We start from the raw sequence: 14,147 nt of genomic DNA, 5'->3' as shown, positions 1-14,147 counted from the left end.
CTCGTTCTTGGTGCCAATCGACCGGCCCAAAACGTGAAATTATTTGCTCGACGAAGTGTTCTCTCAATAAATAACTACATTGGTTGATGCGATGAGTGGGAAGTGGCGGCGTCTTGTCGTAACGAAATGTCGCTGAGATCACGAGCTTCAATTTCAGGCATATTTAAAGTCGAGTCGGTTATCATGGTATCATTTTTGAAGAAGTATGGACAGATGATTCCACCGGCCTACAAACCACACCAAACATTTGTTTTATCCTGATGAAATGGCAGCTTTTGAATCTTTTCAGGTTGCTCTTTGACCCAAATACGACAATTTTCCTTGTTTAAATACCCATTGGGCCAGAAATGGCCATCAGCGCTGAACAAAATTTGGCTCAAATTCGTGGGATCTTCTTGGAACTTTTCAAGAGTCCATAGAATGAAGTGATGTCGATTGGAAAGATCGAGCAGCTTCAGCTTTTGCACAAGCTGTACTTGGTACGTTTTCAATTTAAGATCTCGACGTAAAATGCGCCAAGTCATTCCATAGGTCAGTGCGAGTTGTTGGAAACGGCGCCGAATTGACTGCTGCTGGGTGATGGCGTTGCGAATAGTACGCTCAGTATAGGCCGATTATGTTGACGTTGAGCGAAGCGCGCGAAACAGATTCTTTGGACAATGTGAATTTTCGTAATAAAGTTGAATGATTTATTGTTTCAATTGACAACATTATAAGAACTAATCTTACTAATTTGAGATTATATTCGATACTCGAAGTGCCAGTTTGAAATATCTAAACTTGTTCCGCTAACTCTTTATTTTTGTTTTGTATAAATTACTAAATGATTTCAAGTCAGCTACCTTATTTGTAAATAGTCAGAAATTCTGAAGCTGAAGTTGATAGACAGCTCCTGACAGTAAACTCCTCCACCAACCTTCCGCCCAAGCTTTTACCCTTTCGTAAATAAACTCACTGCCCCGCTGCTCCAACGGCTTTTTCCCATCTATAACTCCCTCGTCGGTATATGGGCAGAGAACGAGCCGTCAGAGTTCTGTTTAGTGGCTGCATGATCCAAATGTCCGGTCGGTATGAACTCAAAATGTGTGAGAATTTTCGAGTATTCAGATACGTGCTCTTTTAAGAATCCACATTTTCTGAGTCTGAGAGCAACTTTCGTAGCCATATATTATATTTACCTTCCAACGATGTCCATGTTGGCATTAAGTGCCATGGTTTGAGTGAACCATAGTGCGCCACACATGTTCATAAGCGCCAACCGTTGAACGCTCTCGATTTTTTGTTGCAAGTGTGTTCTCTTCTAGAGCCATTAATCACTTAAAGACTACATAGAACATAATGGGCTTGGCTATGGTGGCGGAGAGCCAGAGGATCAATTTCGTTGAGAGACCCCACCTTTTGCTAATGGTTTATCTATGCTTGCATAAATGCTTCCTATCTAGGATGTGCTTTAAATATTTTACTGTATCCGACGGTTTCAGACGGTTGTTTCCCAATTGTGGTGTCACCGGCATCTTGAGTCTTCTAGTAAATAAAACCATATCGATTTTATTTGAGTTGATGGCGAGATAACTTCCGACTGCCTGATTTATTACGACGCCGAGATACCCTTGCATCAAGTCGTACACGGTACTCAAGAACTTTCCTTCGACCATAAGTGCTGCATCGTCTGAATAGGCAATATGGTAAGTATTCGATGATCCATGACGAATACGTAACATTTTCAATCAATTATTTGCAAATGGAAAGGTTTTGGTTTTCCGATACGGTAAATGCAAAAACAAATATTATTAGAAGAAAATAATTAGTAGCAGTTCTATTAAATAAATTAAGGTTAAGCTGAACTGGTAGGCCAATAAGCCATGCATAGACCAGTTTCATTCCTTTGCGATACCAGATGGAGTTCTGTTGTTATGTCCAAGAGAAGTAGTCATCCTTGAGGATGGAGGATGAGGATAACAGACTTTGCGGCCTCACTATCGATACCTCCTCCAGTGTGACATACCGTGGCAAACCCAGATGCTTAGAGCAATGCAGGACAAGTGCACAAGCGAGGCTTCATTGTTTCCCGGTGCCCTGCGCTAGACATTTCTTGCAGCCTTCTCGATCTGTCAGTCCCATCTTGCGGCCGTATGTCGCCACCAGACAGTGTCCAGTTAGTACTCCCATAATGCTACTAAAGTCTCTTCTATCGAGTGGGAGTGAATGGGAATTTTGTGTTTTGCACTCAGTTAGCTCTTTCCATCGCGTTTTGATTTTCTTCACCATATTTCTATCAAGATCGTCTTACAGACAATGCATGGATTACTCAATGTTGTTGACTTTTTGGATCTTAGCCGTACATCATTCCGGGCATTTTCGTCCACTATTTCATTGCCTAAGAGGCTAAGAGCCTTTGTGACCTGGCACCCAGTAGAACTGAAGTTGCTTGCTTCTGGGAACACTTTCTACTGATGCCGAGGTTCCCAAGTCACTTCTAGACGATATGCGATACTTGGTTACTGCCTCGATTGCTGTTTGGCTATCTACCTAGATGTTGAATCCGGAGATACTCCCGAAATAGTAAAGATCTCAGCTTGAAATATGCTGCAGTGGTCCGGCAACTTAAGAGGTTGCCTTGTGCCTAACTCTAGAGAGTATGTTCTCGCACCAACTACATACAATATAATATACATAATTTTATTTCCAAGGCTTATTTTAAATACCTGTTTGAGTTAAAAAAGAAGCTCCTGCCTAGAGTTTTACAACTTACTTTTTATGAAATCAGTTTTAAAATTAACAAATCAAAATAACTTCGAAAAGTATATATATATACTCGTACATATACATATATAGGCATCGCACATTCTTTACATATTTATAACTCAAGTAAAAGCGCTGAGAGTGAGCTTTATTTGCTACACAAATATTTACTTGAATACAAAGGCATCTTCATGCACTCCAGTTTGTTTTTCCACGTGCATTTTCATGTTCATTATGTCGGCAAGTAATTGTAATAATACTGCAGTTATTCATTATTCTTGGCAGCGCACATTCACTCAAGCATTGCGTACCGCGTAGCAGATATCCTTGTACGCAACGCTCATACCCTCCACATTGAAGCTTAACCAGCGCTTCGTCTTAAACGCAGCTTTTCTTGGGCACACACACACACACCTGCATAGCAATGAGATTTTAACATTTATTACAAATGTTGCACGAGCGTACGTAGGACTCCGCTGAATGACTTCCATAACTTGCGATTTATGAATGTGTACAGTTTCATTGTATTCATTTGCATTGATATGCGCGTGCAACATAGTGTGGCATGCAACGCTTTTAGTTTGCTTTGCATTTATTGGTTGTTGTTGCTGTCGTCGTTTCGTTGTTGCCATTAACTAGCAGAAAGGCAAAATGGCAAGTGTGTAAGGAAGTTGCCGTGTGAAGCTGGGAAGCTCGCAACTCGTTTGGTTCAACGAAGCGAAATCATTTGATGCACAAATGTTGCCTTATTGTTGCAGTAACTGTAGGTGTGTTGGGGTATGTGTGTGTGCGTGCTCTGTAAGTGATATGTGGTGTTCGTACACATTTGAATGCATTTAGCGGAAGTGCATTATTATTCTTGGAATAAGGAATGGCCTCCAAAATGATTTGCTTGTGCTCACCGCACAAATTGAATTAAATTGAATGCTGCAGAAATCTTCCCTTCTTTTTTACTAGAGTGGGAGATAGCGTTACCAATTACCTTTCATTGGGTTGGTAACGGGAATCGGTTTGACGGTTAACGGTATAGTTTAAATTAAATTTTTATTCAGCTAACTGCTGAAGTGGCTCGCATCTACTTCGAAGATGAGTTCATCTTATAAGAAAGGATATTAAGGTTTTTTTGTTATTATTAATACAGGGCTTTTTCATAGGGAACGGAAGAACTGAATCCGCTTGACCGCCAGAATCGTCGTATGTTCGTGAATTGGGCTGAGTAACAACTTGAAAATGATCCGGATTTTCATCGAGAAATCATCTTCAGTGATGAGACTCAATTCTGGCAGAATGGCCTTGTCAATGAGCAAAATATGCGTTATTGGTTAGGCAGCAATCCACACGTACTTCATGAATCATCACTGCATCCCGAAAAAACTACGGTTTGGTGCTGTTTATGGGCCGGCGGCATTATGGGGTCGTGCTTCTTCCATGATTATCAAGACCGGCACATTACTGTGAATGGGAATTGCTACTGCTCAATAACCGAATGCTTTGGCCCAAATTGAATTTTATGAACTTGGACAATATGTGATTTCAACAGGACGGCGCCACAAGCCACACAGCGAATGTCACATTCGATTTATTGGAAATCAAGTTTAGCGAAAAGCTCTTGGCTTCACCGTATTGTGTATTAGATTAGGCAAGATCTTGTATTGGTAGACCACCGATTGAAGGTGCGGAAGATATCTCAGAGAACAAAGGTCACAGAAGACCATGTGAATCATATACTCAGACCAGTGTAATACTGAGTAGTAATGGTACTAGTACATACTTAAATAATTTAATTTTTTTCTTGAAGTACTTAGTATGTATATGATATACTGCATAATACTTGTATATTGTGTATGAGTAAGTTATCAGTGCAATGGTCGCATTTGGTGCAATTTAAGCGGAATTCTAAGAATGTTTTTGCTACGTTTTATGATCGTTGTTGATACATGGATCTCCTAATCTACAAGACCAATAAATAGCCGAAACAATCTACTTTACCGACAGACCTGGTCCGATGAATGTGAAGACTGTTCTATCTGTCGAAATTATGATGACCACTGTTTTTGGAGATTCACAAGATGTGATTTACTTCGGCGAAGCATTTAATTCATTTATTATTTCTTGATGAATGACTTTCTAATCGTTTGTGTTATTTTGGTATTGTGTATTGAACTAAAAGTCTAATTTTTACGAATTATTAAGGGAAGCAAAGGAGAACAATTTCCGTTTTCTTATTTCAAAGTCTTTCTCTACTTTAACTTCTCCTTCTCTCCTACTTAAGTTTATAACAGTTGATTGACCTCCATTTGATATCACATCGTTATACTTTTTCCTGTGGGGATATGTAAAGTCTAAATTTCAACGGGGCAAGAAAATGTTACTCTTATATTTTTTTTTAATACAAGTTAATTTATTAAAAAGGATCAAGTTTGACACTTCACATAATAATAAAAATGTATAAGTATATATAAAGGCATTCGCTACATGCCAAGATACGATCGAATAAAAAGCGTATCCAGATGAAAATTAGACGATGTGCAGGATCCCGGTCGAATTAATGGTTATACGCCGCATGCAGGATAGATCCGTATGTAGTATGTAGTTAATTGTAGCGCGCGGGTTGGGCGCGAAGTGTCTATGACGAAAGTTGACGTGAGAACTTGTCTCAGCGATGAGTGTGTGACAACACATCGCTATCCTTTTTCCCATCCTTTTGGTTGAGTGGGTTGATTGATGTAGAAGTGTGGTGAGTTGTGTTGAGTGGTATTGTATTATTAGTGTGGTGGCCGCTTGCTGGGTGATGTTCTCAATTGTGGTGTGATATGAAGTCATCAGCTGTGGTGAATTGAGCTGTTCTATTAGGAAGCGCCAGTTTTACCGAGTAGCGGAGGTGGATGCTTAATTCATTTAAGCACATATGTATTTTTGCTTCGATTCAGGCGTTGGAGCAAAACATCACGAGTGTCATTCGGCATATACCGGTAGAAATGTTCGAACGAGTCTTCGAGGAATGGATTCAACGGATGGACTATCTGAAACGTAGCGGTGACCAAAATTTGAAAAACATGGTGAAAATCATTGATTTTTCAAAGGGTCACACTGAGACGATCCCTTAAACTTCATAATTTAGAATGAGATAAATGGTACACTGCACTCTGTCAAATCAATTGATTGTGTAACAAATGAAGAAGATGCTATTAAGTATCCAATTAAACTCCTTGGAAGTATCACCCTTACCATCGCACAATTTACGACTAAAGGTTGGCTTCGTAGTAATCATGCTTCGAAACATAAAGCAACCAAAACTTTGCAAGGGAACGCTTTTGGTGATTGGAAATTGATGAATAGTGTGATTTATGTGGTGTTACTCAAAGAAAAATTCGAAGTTGAGGAAGTTCTGATTCCAAGGATCCCGATGATCCCAACCGGCATGCCGTGTGTGTTTAAACGGCTTGAATTTTCTATATATCTTGCATTCGTCATAACCATAAACAAATTACAAGGCCAATCCCTAAAAGTTTGTGGTCTGAATCTAGAAAATCAATGTTTTTCTCATGATCAAATATATGTGAGGGTCGGAAGACAATTTGCGTTATTTGTTCTTCTTCTTCTTCTTCTTAATTGGCGTAGACACCGCTTACGCGATTATAGCCGAGTTAACAACAGCGCGCCAGTCGTTTCTTCTTTTCGCTACGTGGCGCCAATTGGATATTCCAAGCGAAGCCAGGTCCTTCTCCACTTGGTCCTTCCAACGGAGTGGAGGTCTTCCTCTTCCTCTGCTTCCCCCGGCGGGTACTGCGTCGAATACTTTCAGAGCTGGAGTGTTTTCATCCATTCGGACAACATGACCTAGCCAGCGTAGCCGCTGTCTTTTAATTCGCTGAACTATTTCAATGTCGTCGCATATCTTATACAGCTCATCGTTCCATCGAATGCGATATTCGATGTGGCCAACGCGCAAAGGACCATAAATCTTTCGTAGAACCATTCTCTAGAAAACTCGTAACGTCGACTCATCAGATGTTGTTATCGTCCATGCCTCCATGCCTCTGCATCATATAGCAGGACGGGAATAATGAATGACTTATAGAGTTTGGTTTTTGTTCATCGAGGGAGGACTTTACTTCTCAATTGCTTACTCAGTCCGAAGTAGCACCTGTTGGCAAGAGTTATCCTGCGTTGGATTTCCAGGCTGACATTGTTGGTGGTGTTTATGCTGGTTCCAAGATAGGCGAAATTATCTACAACTTCAAAGTTATGACTGTCAACAGTGACGTGATAGGCCAAGTCGAGAGTGCGACGATTGTTTGTTTGATGACAGGAGATATTTCTTGCCCTCGTTCACTGCCAGACCCATTCGTTTTGCTTCCTTGTTCTTACACCTTGATAATAAAACGAAAAATGTCATTTATAACAAGGTGCTTCACTAAAAAGTGAAATCCATGCAATAACATACATACATGACCAATAAAGAATCCTTAAAATACTAGGTTCTTAAATTTACCTACACAAATTTTCCAAATAGAAAATTGACCTTGATAAAATTAAAAGTCGGCTCATTTATTACTTCTAAGGCGGAACAGAGTTCGTCGGGTCAGCTAGTATACAATAAAAGCGAAGTATATGAATTTTGTTTCATTCTATTGCCTTATTTGAGTCGTCTAACCACCTCTGTTAATGACGATAACATAAAGAAACATTAAAGAAACAGTGCTTGAAATTGGCGTGTTGGCATTAACTGCTATCTGAGAGGTACTCAACATCTCTTATATGCCCCCTCAAAAGATTTTGGTTCATTTCTTTAGTGTGAAGTGTCTCAATGTTAAACTCTACCAAAAAACCTTTCGTGGAAAAATGACGTCGAGTAGAGGTCACCAAAGAAATTCTTGACAATATTCCATATTCATCAAATGCAACACTACTTTCGGTTTGGGTTTATGAATATGCCATCGAAAGCGTCTAACAATCCAACGATTGGCGCTCCAAAAATGAGCTGAAACCGAGAAAACCAAAATTTGGCGGAATATGTGAAGGTCAGGTTATAACATAGTTTGTTAGCTTAATGGTTCAAAATTTATGCTATGGCCTATAAACCGCAAGTAAATCAATATTTGACTGACCTATACTTAGTTCAGCTGAATATTTTGTGTTACAATGACATGTCAATAAAATGTATTTGACCCACAAGTGATAAAGTAATATTTACATAACAAAACAGCATAAACCAAAAGTTAATATTAAATATACGTGCATCTATATATCTATATATATTTATATATTATATAAGTAATATGAGCAACTACATATATATGGCTATAACTGCCCACATCGCATATGAAAAGGGCTCGGTTCAACTCACTCGTAATTTCCTAATAAAAGCCACTCACAATAAATTGTTTATTTGATTATCTAAGCTTTACACACTAGTGCCGCACGCAATAGCGGTAAAATTCAAGCGCCCACACAAGCACACACACACACACCTACTTATGATCAACAAGTTGTATATACGTTGCATATGGACAAAGGTAGAAGTTGGTGGTGTAAAAGCTAACGTTGAAAGGATATGTGCGTCTTTGAAGGTGTGTGTGTTTCTATATATGCGTTCGTGCATGTGTCTAATATAGCAATAGAATGACGGTCATACAATCACCGTTAGATAGACCGTCCGTTGTCTGCCACCGGTTGATGCGCATAACCGCAATTGAAAGCATACATTTTGCTGCGCGTTGATTATTTAACAAATAAACCGATGTAACAGCAAAAAAGAACAACAAAAACAGCAGGAAAATCTCAAATTGAATGCGCGTTTATTCACACGCTTTTACGGCGGTTTTTTGATTTTTGAATTTTTTGTTTTTGTTGCTGCCGAAAGGCGCGGCAATCACCGCCAGTCCATTTAGACGCCATCAAAACAAACAATAAAGCAAGTGAGCATAACAAGTGGCAAAGCAAACAAACAAAAGACCCAACAATGAAGTGGCAACTGCCGCCAACTTTCAACTGCCACAAAATCAGCAGGCAAACAACAGGCGCGGCTGCTATCTAAAACGCATCTCACAAAATCGAATGAAAAGCGTGCGCTTGGTTTTGTGGTTTGGTTGTAAGAAAGGCGAGAAAAGGTGCAAATGCGGTGTTCGCATTGATATTCGAAATTCGGCGAACGGCCGCATACGCAGAGTAGTGTGTAAATAACGGTACTATTAGTTGATAGCAGGCGCAAATGTGTGCCAAACACACAGAGGCACTCTCACACTTACGCATACACAAACACACACACAATGCTAGCACGCCCTCAACACTTCGTTGGCATACTTTTAGGCGCTATGCACTTTTTAGCGCTGAATAGTTGTAATTTTCGACTTTCACAAAATGTTTCGCCTAATGTGCTTTGAATGCCTTTCAGTAGCTGTTGATAACCGCAACAAACAACCGTTAAGTGGTACCTGCGTGTCATGCGAGCATATTTTATGCGGCAACAAGTGCGACTCTTCATTGTTTTTAGGCACATTGAAGTATTTTTAGGATGAGTGTGTGTTGAAATGTGCATGAGTATGTGTTGTAAAGTGTGCGCTAGTGTGTGTGCGCGCTGATTAGCAGTTTTGAATGGCGCTTAATGTGTTGTAAATATTTCAGACATATTCAAGCGGGCGTGAGAGTTGAAGTGCGTTTTTCGGCTTGGGAAATTATGCTGAATTTCACTAGGAACATGGTAGAAATGCCTAAAAATATACTACAGCGCACGCATATATATATGTATATATGTATACAACGTCCGGAGGTATAGTGCTTGTTGTTTTTACATGGAAATAGGCTGTCTGTAAAGCATGATAAGAAGCAAACTAATTGAAATGTTGCCAAAGTTTCCTTTTCGATTTGGTTGGCGGTGGCAGAAATACTTGTTGAAAGCCTTTAGTATTTATAAAGTTTATTTGAATGGAAAAGAATTGAAAAGTGTTATTGCATTAGTGAATTTAATAACTGTGAGGTACCTTGCTTCAGTATGCGAATCGTGGTTAGAATCATACTGAATTAGTGCCTCCGAAACCGGATTAAACAAATGAATCGCTTATTGAATGTCGAAATTATTCAATATTTACATACAGAAATAAAAGAGAGTGTATACTGAGAGCTCTACAGCACTGCTCAATTGCATCTAGAAAGGCTCGCCTTTTTTTTAACTCACCGCAAAATGTCACTAGAAATTTAATTGAAAATGACTTTGGATTTACTACTTCTTTCTAATTATATTTGATCATTTTATATAATTCTGTTGTTCTAGAAACTGTAGATTACTAACAAGTGGGTTGAAAGTTCGAAAGCTGATAAAAAATCTCCAAAATAATTTCGGATGTCCGTATAGTGAAGTTGTTCGAGAGCGCCGAAAATCTAATGAATATCAAAGCAACTTATTGGATATATTGTGAGTGAATATTTTGGTATATGAAAGCGCAGTGCAAAGTGGGTGCCTCGCAAGCTCAAAACCCAAACAAAAACAATAACGAATAACTGATTCGGAGATGTTAATACTAAAAAACCGAATTCTTTCATTGATATATGGCAATGAAACCTAGCTCCAGCATTTTACACAGGAGTCCAATAGAGAATCAGTCGAGTCAACTAAACATGTTGACTTAACCTCAAAGTAAAGAGGAAAGATGCAAAAGTTAAGGTCAGTCAGTACAAGCTTTCGGAATCAGTATTTTGGAATGCACGTGGTATAATATTCCTCCGCTATCTTTAAAGAGAAACTCATTAACAGCGACTATTACAACGCGTTCTTAAAGCGTTTCAAAGACGAAATCGTGAAAGAAGTTCCATTGGAAGAAGTAGAAAGTGCTGTTTCATCAAGACAACAAAATCGATGAATACGATATCAGAATTTCACAAATAATTGCCGAATCCACCGTATTCTCCAAATCTGCTCCCTAGTGCCTATTTGCTGTTCTTAGACCTCAAGAGAATGCTCGCTGGAAAGAAATTTAGTAACGATGAAGAGGTTGTCGCAGAAATTGAGGTTTGCTTTGAGGCTTAAGTGACATCTATTATAATAATTGTATAAAAAAATCTTTTGACCATTATAATTTTCAATTGTATCGCCCACGAAGATAACTGTATTGAACAATAAATCAAATTTTATGTATGAAAAAAAAAAACAAAAATCTGTGTTAGCTTACGAACCCTTCAATCCATCTGTTATTAGCATCTGTTTTGATGCCGAATTGACGATGTTTGACCATTGTATTTATCATAACATTTTGTTTATGTAATCATAAGGGTATTCAGACCAGCCTTGTTAATTCGTTAGTCGTTTTTCGGTAGTTTTTTACATATATTTTGTTTTGGTAAAACTAACAGACTATCGTTCTACCGAGTAACGAACTATCCATCTAGCAACTTGATAATTGTTTCGTTACTCGGTAATATCACATCAGCTGTTCTCCTGCTCCTCTGTACATCAATTTAAAGTACTTACCAGTAATAAATTTGATCTGCTCCACATAATTTTCAATTAAATGGCTGACAATTTTTGATTTTGCACTTTGTTGAGGCATTTTTACTCTTTAATAAAATTGAATTAGCTGTCGGAATAAAATTTTACTACCAAGGTAGAGCAGTTAAGCCTCTTAACGAAGTATCAACTAACGAATTACCAAATTAACAGGTTTCGGTCTGAATACCCCTATAGTGTTTAAATTTATATTCGGTATACTTGTATTAACAGTACTTTAATTCGACTTAGGTATTTAATATAAGTCATTAGTTGATATCGTTCTCTTCACTGCTGTAACTCAAGATTACCTTATTAGCACAAATTAGTCAAAAATTGTACTCATTGCGTTTTGGGTTTTAAAATCGGTGACGAAGCCTTATTATCGTGTAAAATCCATTCCGGCCGTTTTCGACGGATGTTCTCATGCAAACGCCTCTTTAAGGTCAAATAGAACCCTTTATTGACCGTCTGTCTCTTCGGAACAAACTCCTCATGATTCATCATACAACGAATCTCGAAAAAACAATCAGTATCACTTTGATTTTTGAGCGGTTTTGGCACGGTTTGGTTAAACCCGTAAACCCATGTCCCATCGGTAGCTATAATGCTCTGCATGAATGTGGGATTTGAATTCACACGATAAAGCATGTCAAAGGAGATCTGTCAACAATACTTTTTTTTTGAAAAAATGAAGACGAAAAATATGAAACAAAGCGTATGACAGAAATGGCTGGGTCACCTCACAACCATAATTTGGTTGAAATTGATCGGATAGTTCAACTTTTAAAAACATGTAACCTTTGTTACCGCGATCTCCTCTATCAAATTATAGTTCGGAATCTTTATGTGCAGCTATGATACTTTATACGGTTTCATTTTCAAAGTATGATGTACTTCTGAGCGAGTTATAAACCTTACTTTTACTTGCGGCAAGCTACCGAAATTTGTTTTTGAGCATTAGTCGATCGTTTACTTGGGTTGTGGCCCAACAAGTACATATCGTAAATCTTAATCGTTCTATAAATGTAAAATTAGTATTATCTTGAAATCCTTGAAAAAACTAGAGAGACCAAGGAAGTTTGTAGCGAGTTTTGACTTGAACGAAATATTGGAGAGATACTTAATAATCGAATTATCTAGTTAGGACTTTTGTTTGACAAACAGGGATGCCTCAGCTTTTTTTTCTAATACTGCTAGTTTTTTGGGAATGAAAAATAACTATTAGGATATTTTCGAATTTTTTAAAACAAAAATATGTTTTTATGCATTTTCTCGGCCACAATATCTGAGCGAAGCTCTGTTGAAACTTTTAATATTTTACTGTAAGACAAATGTGGTGCAGTATTATCATTATCAGAAATTAGTCCTACGAGATGACCAAATTTGGTAATCTTCTATAAAAATCTTCGAGTGCTACCTCAATTCAATAACCAAACATACACCGTATCCATATTCTACTTCGCGCTGTTACCAACCTAAGTAGCCCTGACCTCATTTAATACTTTGAATATGCCGTTACTAAAAGTGCAATAAATTTAATGTTTTACTTGACCAAAGCACATTTTCAATAGGGCCTTTCACTACAAAATGAATGAGTATTACAAATTGAAGGTAACTCATACGCCCTGTCGCACGCCAGCCGGCTGCAGAAAGCAAATTTCCTACACAAAATATTTCATACACGAAAAGCAGCCAACACGCGCCACCAAAAGCAGTAAATTCCGAAATTTCCCTTTGTGTTTTGCGTAAAATTATAAACAATTCGGAAAGTAGGCGCGGCCAAGCCAGCAAGCGTGCGTGTATGTGTGTGTGTGAGTATTTGCAGTGCAAGAATCTCACAATGAGTTGAGCAGCGACCTCGGCGCTGGCGCTGTGCAGGTGCGCTGCTGAAGTTAAAAATACTTTACAAAATTATGTTCAAAACTAAATGCAAGTAAAATTCAACATAAAAATGGAGGAATAAGTGAGCGCACGCAGCAAAGTTTTGCGAAAATCTTATGAAATAATTTTTCGAACATTATGTTTCACAAGCGGAATTCCAATGTTACTACTACAGCTATGGCTGCGGCAGCCATTGGTGTTGGTGTTTGAATTGTTGTTGTTGTTGCTGCTGGTGTGTGGCCGAGGCACAGCAATGCTAAGCTGAGGCGTGCGGCGCGCGGCAAGCGGGTGGAATTCCAACGAGCCAGCAGCAAAAACTTAAGCACTTTTGCGAAAAGTTTCTTTAAAACAATTCCTAGTTTTGTGCCTGGCGCGCATTCAATGCTGTTGCTATTATTGTCCGTTGTTGCGCGTGCGTGTGTGTGTGCTATAATCACTTGCAGCATGAGGCGCGGCAATGAACTGGCCGTTTGCATGCAGGCCAATTGCTTTGCGCTCTTTTGCACAAACTACTGGCGCTCGCAATACTTGATTATGTTCAACAAAAACAACAAAAATTGCTTAAATAAAAAAGCATGCTGAATATAAAGCAAACGCAATCCGCACAAGCGAGTGCAAGCATTTCGGGGTGCAAAAACCACTGTTTTACACGCACACGTACATACACATAATTCTTGGTTTGCTGTGCTTTGTGCAAATGGGCTCATAAAGCGCTGCAAAGCCTGGCCCGCGGCCTAGCTGTACTCATCATCCGTGCAAAAAAAGGCAAAAAAAAAATAAAAATAGCAACTGAAAATTAAAAATAAAAATTACCAAGTAAGCAAGAGCTCTTTTAGTGTCGAACCAAGTCTTAGGTGTTCCTAGTAATTTTGCTGGTGGAATTATTATTATTTTTTTTTCTTAAATTACCCATTCACCGTTTTTCGCCTCGTATAAATTTTCCAATTGAATTTACTAAAAGAGAGTTGAGAGTTGAGAGAGTTTTTTTATCAATAGATGTCGTTGCAGTCGTATATCTCCAGTACTACCGATTACATTG

Source organism: Bactrocera dorsalis, chromosome 2, assembly GCF_023373825.1.
Source record: "Bactrocera dorsalis isolate Fly_Bdor chromosome 2, ASM2337382v1, whole genome shotgun sequence".
Classification (NCBI taxonomy): domain Eukaryota; kingdom Metazoa; phylum Arthropoda; class Insecta; order Diptera; family Tephritidae; genus Bactrocera; species Bactrocera dorsalis.
The sequence above is the reverse complement of the archived record's forward strand: the minus strand, read 5'-3'. Positions refer to the sequence as shown.